Genomic DNA, 7,093 nt, shown 5'->3' with positions numbered 1-7,093 from the left:
GAACTATGAGAATCCTTTGAAGGATTAAGTTCCTGTGGGATTCTTTTAGGCAGACAACCCTGATCCAGGCTAACAGAGGAAAGGGGGCAAGATTGCTTCATGGATTCCATCGATGAAATTAACATGAAAGATTGCAATTAATTCCCAAATGTGAAAGAAACACAGAGCAGGTAACAATTGGGACTAAATAAAATCTCAAAGGAAAATCTCTCACTCTGTAAATAAGGGGAAGAGATGGGAAGACGCCACACCCAGATCTTAACCACCCTCCTGATTCTTGCAGCCCAATAACAGAAATAGAGTTAGCAATTGATTTTGTCTCACTGCCAAATATTGATTTCCAATTCTAGAGAAATACTAATTTAACAGAAGGATACATTCTTTTAAGAAAAATATGCTAAGTGCTTTCTATGTGCAAAGAACTATACTAAGTATTTGGGGATAGAGATGAATAAAGCATGATCCTTTCCCTTAAATGATTTACCATCTTATAGGGTTGAGAATCCAGGTACTTAATTTGATGGAACATAAAGGAGAATACAATGATGAGGATAAGATGATAAAGGGTCTAGTGGAAGGAAGTGGCTCTTCTGATTAAGGATTCTGGAGGCAATCACAGAGGAGGTAATGTTTTTGCCTAAGTAGATCCTAAGGGATTGGAGGGGAAGGTGTTTTGGCTGGCAAGGGATGATATGGAAGATATCACGGAGACCAGAGCACATTGAAATAAAAAGGATTGAGTGATGCTCTTGCTAATCCCTTTTGTCAGTGATTTAATGACCAGAAAGCCCCATTTGAGAGAAGAGCTGTCCTTCTTTAGCTCTTCAATGTTTTATGATATATTCATATAGCATGATCATAATATTGATCTTTGTATTTAAAATACTAATAAACAAAAAAAGTAAACAAAAAACCCCCAAAAAGTAAATCAATAAAATATGAATAAACAAATGGACCTAGTTTATAATCTGTCCTATTTTCACAGAGAAGCCCCCTCAAAGAATTCCAAACACCAAGTCAAGGAAAGAAATGTTTAAAGAAATTGAGATCACTTGTAGTTTCCTGCCAAGCATACAGCCACTGGATTCTAGAAAAATAAGAAGCCGGTTGCTCATTTTGTAAGTAAAACACAAAGGTCTATCACACGTGGCATTAAAAACGATAGCTGGTATAAGCTGGTACCATGTATTTATTTCTGATATGAGAAACTAGACACACCTGCCATTAACAAAAAATGACATGATACCGTGCAGGAATACGCAAGAGAACATACCAGGGCTGCTTAGTCATCGCATTGCCTCCTGCTGATAATTATTTCTGGGCTCCTCACTGAGAGACTTCAGAATTCTCTAGACCAGAAGTTCTCAGCCAGGGGCAACTTTGTCCGCAGGGGACATCTGGCAATTTCTGGAGACATTTTCGGTTGTCACAACTGGAGAAAATGCTACTGGGATCTAGTGGGTAGAGGCCAGGAATGCTGTCCTAAAATGCATAGAACAGCCCCCACCACACACACACACACACACACACACACACACACAGAAAGAATTACGTGGCCCAAAATGTCAATGATGCCAAAGTTGAGAACTGTCCCCTAGATGACAAACCACTTGGCACGAAAGCACGTACTCTAGAAGCATTCACCCCCAAATTTCAGATTGTAAATCCCAAGTCAGTTCCGAAGATTTTCAGTGTAATCACTGTACAGGAATCCACATCCACCCTATTGCTATAGTTGTCAGGGAGAGAGTATTCAAATTCTCATTTGACTATTTACTGAGTGACCTCTGGTTATTTAACTATTTGTGCCTTAGGGTCTCCATCTATAAAATTGGGGAAAATAATAGTAACTATCTCCTAAAGTTGATGTGATGTTGGGCGCCTGGGTGGTTCAGTTGGTTAAGCAACTGCCTTCGGCTCAGGTCATGATCCTGGAGTCCCTGGATCGAGTCCCGCATCGGGCTCCCTGCTCAGCGGGGAGTCTGCTTCTCCCTCTGACCCTCCCCCCTCTCATGTGCTTGCTCTCTCTCATTCTCTCTCTCTCAAATAAATAAATAAAATCTTTAAAAAAATATAAAGTTGATGTGATGTTTAAGTAAACAAACAAACTTAGAGTGCTTAGAATAGGGTCTGGCCCACAGCACTAAATAAATGTATTTTTTTTAAGATCTTATTTATTTGACAGAGAGAGAGAAAGACAGCACAAGCCGGGGGTGGGGGCAGGCAGAGGGAGAGGGAGAAGCAGGCTTGAGCAGGGAGCCCGATGCGGGCCTCAATCCCAGGACCCCCGGGATCATGACCTGAGAGCTGAAGGCAGATGCTTCACCGCCTGAGCCACCCAGGCGCCCCTAAATAAGTGTATTTTTGTCTTATTATTATTAATACTTGGCACAAAGAGAAATTTAAAATTTGCATTTATCTAGACCAATTTCCAAAAGTTTGGTCATTTAAATAATAAACTTACTATTTCCAAGTATCATCAGAACTACTACTTTCTTGAGATTTTTTGCTAAATTGTCATGCTTCACATAATAAACTTTTTCTGTCATTCACAGGTTTCATGTCTTCGTTGTATTGTCCTAATACACATAAAATAATGCAAGGCTATCAAAGCAAAGTTTTGTGTGTGTGTTCCACATAAGATCATCTGGGCTGCTCCGCTGGTAGACGTACCACAATTAGAGGGCCGCCCCGTTTCTAGTAGATTGTCTCATTCATTTGGCTGCTGAATGTCTAAACATCTATGGATCTTACTAAGAGGCAGGGCTCTCCTCCCTTCAGCGAAACCATACATGGCAAATATTCTCCTTCTCAGGGGCCTCTGCAGTTAAGGCCTGAACATGTGCCTTCAGCTTTAACAATCAGACTTGCTCGCGTCTGGGTCTGGATCAACAGCTGGTGACCAAAAGAAGCAGGCACGGTCTGTCCATGTTCTCAGTCTCAACAAGACACCCTCACATGGCTATGGGCGCATCCAGCCCAAGGAGGCTAAGGGGGCAAAAATGGTCTTGTTGGTTCAAGATGACCCAGTATCCCGGGAATGCCCAGAAATGCAAACTCAGATGCTAGAGAAACTACACAAGTAATGTTGACGAGACACAGGAACCAGTCAGGGGGTGGTGGGGACTGTGCCAGCCTGAACACCCATGCCTCACCTAACATGGGCACCTGCTGCTCAGATCCGCGGTGGTGTGTGAGCCCTGTGCTACCTGGTCTGATTTTTCAAGAGAAATGGGAATTCAGAATTTTGTGTGAATCTGATGGGCAACCCATTCAAAGTACATGAAAACCCATGGTGGGGGGCAACACTGAGGGGCACAAGCCTGTGAGTCAGCTTCAGTTGTCAGGCCGCCGCCATCTGCCAAGTCCAGGGTCTTCCTAAACACTCTCACGTCTTACTGGCTCCTCAGTGGAAGGTTTATTGGGGGAGAAGTGAAAGTAGCTTCTCTCTACCCCTGCAATATTAGTAAGACTTCAAGTAGCTAATAAGATTAAATAATATCATTCTTATTAGTATTATTATTACTTAATAATAATTAATACTAGTATTATTAGGTTTTACATATTACTTAATAACATTACTTAAAATGATTACTTTTAAACATTATTAAGTAGTAGTAATAATAATAAGTAACCAATAATAGGAAGGCTTCAAAACTTCTAGATTTTCTACCAGGCTTCCAAGGAGAAAATCCAGTCCCTGAATAAAACACAATTCCACTTCTCTGTACTTTTGCTTGTGTTGTTTTATCTTCCTTTATGAACCCCACTTTGCCTGATGATCCCCTACTTTTCCTTCTAAGATCTGTTCAAGGGTCACCGCCTTCTGGAAGCCTTTCCTGATTTCCACTCCCTTTCCTTCTTCCCTTACTCATTCACCTTAGATTAGGTCCCCCATAGCACCAAGAGGTAATATTCCAGAACTTTCAAAGACAGTGTCTTTGCCCCGATTCTCTAGCAAACAGATGGATAAAGCACATGCTAGCACTCTACTGGGGGTACAATCCCAGGACACTAAGAGTGAAGGGGAAACAACGTAAGGCAGGAAAGGCCCGAAAGCAAATACAAAGTACCGTGGTCCTGAATGGCCTACAGCTTCTCAAGAAAACAGTCAGTTGCTTAGTCCTGTGTGATGCCTCTCAAGAGGCAGTATGAACCTACTGCACCTCAAAACAGTTACTGGGGGGCAAAGGGGTGAAGCATCTGTTGGCTCCTGCCTGTCTTCAGCCTCCCATTGGCCAAAATCAGAGCTATGAGACAGTGACTCCCCCAAAGGAGGAGCGTTGGTGCTCGCCAGGGCTGGGGCTGCCCGAGGGCACGGGGGAGGGGTGCTGCAGTGAGCGTCCCGCAGGCTGTGCATTTCCCAGCAGGCTGCGGGCACCATGGGTCTGTGCGCCATCACCTCCTCCAGGTCCATGCTGGTGTTGCCCCACCTCAACTTCTGGGGGTCAGCCGGTATCTTATGCCATGTGGGAGCCCACATCTTTATCATTTATGATGAAGATGCGTACACTCTCATCCCCACTGTCCTGATCACCCTGTAGGAGCCCCGCTTTTCCTTATTGGGCTAATTGGTAGCTGTGCCACAATCCCAGAAAGCCGCTGAGGACTTGCCACATTTGTCATCATCCTGCTCTTGGCTTTTGTCACAGAAGTCGTTGTCATGGGTTGGGGATACATTTACAGAGCAAAGGTTGAACATGAGCATGATGGCGGCATTCAGACAGTGTGGGAGACCTGCAATGGGACAGCCACGGATGCTGCTAGCTGGGCGGGAGATTACGTACAGAGACAGCGGCACTGTTGTGGAGCTCACAGCAACTCAGACTGGTTCAAAGAAACCGAACACCAGAGTGTCCCTCTTAGCTGTGCAGAGGGACCGTCAGCAGCTGTCCTGGCAGTCTGGCCCAGCCCTCTGACCTCTCGGCCGAGGGATACGAGGCTCTAGTTGTAAAGAAGCTACAGGAATTCCTGGTGCATCTTATCTGAGTGGCACTGGCATCGGCAGCTATCCAGCCGCTGGGCGTGCTGTGTGCACGCATCCGATTGTGCCCGAGGAGTCGAGATCCTGCTTAGGAGCTCCTCATCACCGGTGGAACCTCTGCATAGTCGAAAATGCATGCCTGTACATGCACCCCGATGTTTATAGCAGCAAGGTCCACAATAGCCAAACTGGAAAGAGCCAAGATGTCCATCGACAGATGAATGGATAAAGAAGATGTGGTATATATATACAATGGAATATTATGCAGCCATCAAAAGGAATGAGATCTTGCCATTTGCAATGACGTGGATGGAACCGGAGGGTATTATGCTGAGCGAAATAAGTCAATCAGAGAAAGACATGTATCATATGACCTCACTGATCTGAGGAATTCTTAATCTCAGGAAACAAACTGAGGGTTGCTGGAGTAGGGGGTGGGGTGGGAGGGATGGGGTGACCGGGTGATGGACACTGGGGAGGGTATGTGCTATGGTGAGTGCTGTGAATTGTGCAAGACTGTTGAATCTCAGATCTGTACCTCTGAAACAAATAATGCAATATATGTTAAGAAAAAAAAAAAAGAAGAAGATAGCAGGAGGGGAAGAATGAAGGGGGGAAATCAGAGGGGGAGATGAACCATGGGAGACGATGGACTCTGAAAAACAAACTGAGGGTCCTAGAGGGGAGGGGCGTGGGAGGATGGGTTAGCCTGGTGATGGGTATTAAAGAGGGCACGTTCTGCATGGAGCACTGGGTGTTATGCACAAACAATGAATCATGGAACACTACATCTAAAACTAATGATGTAATGTATGGTGATTAGCGTAACAATAAAAAATTTTTTAAAAACAGCATTCAAAAAAAAAAAAGAAAGAAAATGCACGCCTGAGCTTTTTAGTCTTGTTGTTCTGATTTGAAAGGTGAATTGAGCAGGTCCACTGCTGTTGGTGGCCTCCTGAGTTCATTCAGTTAAAGCACATATACACAGGTGTTGGACAGAGCAGGTGGCTCTTCATGTGCTCCCCTACTTCCCCACCCACCTCTGACTTTCTTTTCCCCTATTCTAGCTGACTCTCCACGTCCCCTAAGATTTTAAGGATGGCGGTCTATGTTCTAGTTTTGGAACCACTTACAGGTAGCATAGTGTGGGAGAATCAAAGGAGGGCTGCAGCCTGCTTCTCTTACCTCCATGGTGCTGGAGTATCACTGGGTCCTTTCAGTCTTTGTGATGGAGAACTCTTGGCCAAAGTTTTCTGGGGGGAGAAGGAGGAAACTAGGTATGGTTAAAGTTAACACCAGACGGTGCCCCTCATCAGTGTCCTTTTAAAAAACATACACTATAGTCCAGTAAGATAACAACCGTACAAAAGCTAAAATAGATTTTGGAATCATACGGTGTGTATCTTGGTTCACCTTCAAAAATCAGGCCAATCTTTGAAAGTAGTGGTTTTTAATCGAAGTTGGCTTTATAGTAAGAATAGAATGCATGCACTACTGTTTTAAGAAAATTAGTGTGAGTGTGTATATGTTTCTGTATGATTGAGCCCATTCATAGTAAGTCTAAACCCTTTTAGGTTTAGACTTCTAGGTTTAAGGTAGCCATGTAGACTAGCAGAATACTATGTAGATGTGATCTCTGTTGTAAAGAGAAAAATCAAAATCCATAACCTCTGTATCACCCCCAAAAAGAAAAAGATTGAGTGTCCAGGTACACATAAACTTCACAGCAGGACAGCCTCCACAGAGCACTTCCCTCACTGCATAAAATGATGCTTACATGTCTCTTCCACAATTGTGCACTCAGTGATACCAGTAACATCTTCATCACCTTTATCTTTAGCATTTGCACAGTGCTCAGCACCTAGTAGGGAGGGAGGCGAGTTTGCTTTGGTTCAGCAGACATTTATAAAACATCTAGTGCTGTGCAGTGGAATGAAACATAGAGGTGGCTGATGATACCTTTAAATACCAAAACGATGATTCAACTCAGTTACTGTAGCTTTATCAAAAACTTTACATCTTAGAGTTCTCCTGGAAAACGGAACTCATGGAAGATATACACATCACTGACTAATAGAGTTATTGATTGACTGATTGATTTAGTGTATT

At 43.7% G+C, this 7,093-nt stretch overlaps 1 pseudogene; it reads left to right on the top strand.

The window, feature by feature from the left end:
* Window positions 1–4,382: 4,382 nt before the first annotated feature.
* LOC110579057 lies at window positions 4,383–5,109 on the top strand (annotated as a pseudogene).
* The last annotated feature ends 1,984 nt before the right edge of the window (window positions 5,110–7,093 follow it).

Source organism: Neomonachus schauinslandi, chromosome 4 (genome assembly GCF_002201575.2).
Source record: "Neomonachus schauinslandi chromosome 4, ASM220157v2, whole genome shotgun sequence".
Classification (NCBI taxonomy): Eukaryota; Metazoa; Chordata; class Mammalia; order Carnivora; family Phocidae; genus Neomonachus; species Neomonachus schauinslandi.
The sequence above is the reverse complement of the archived record's forward strand: the minus strand, read 5'-3'. Positions and strand labels throughout refer to the sequence as shown.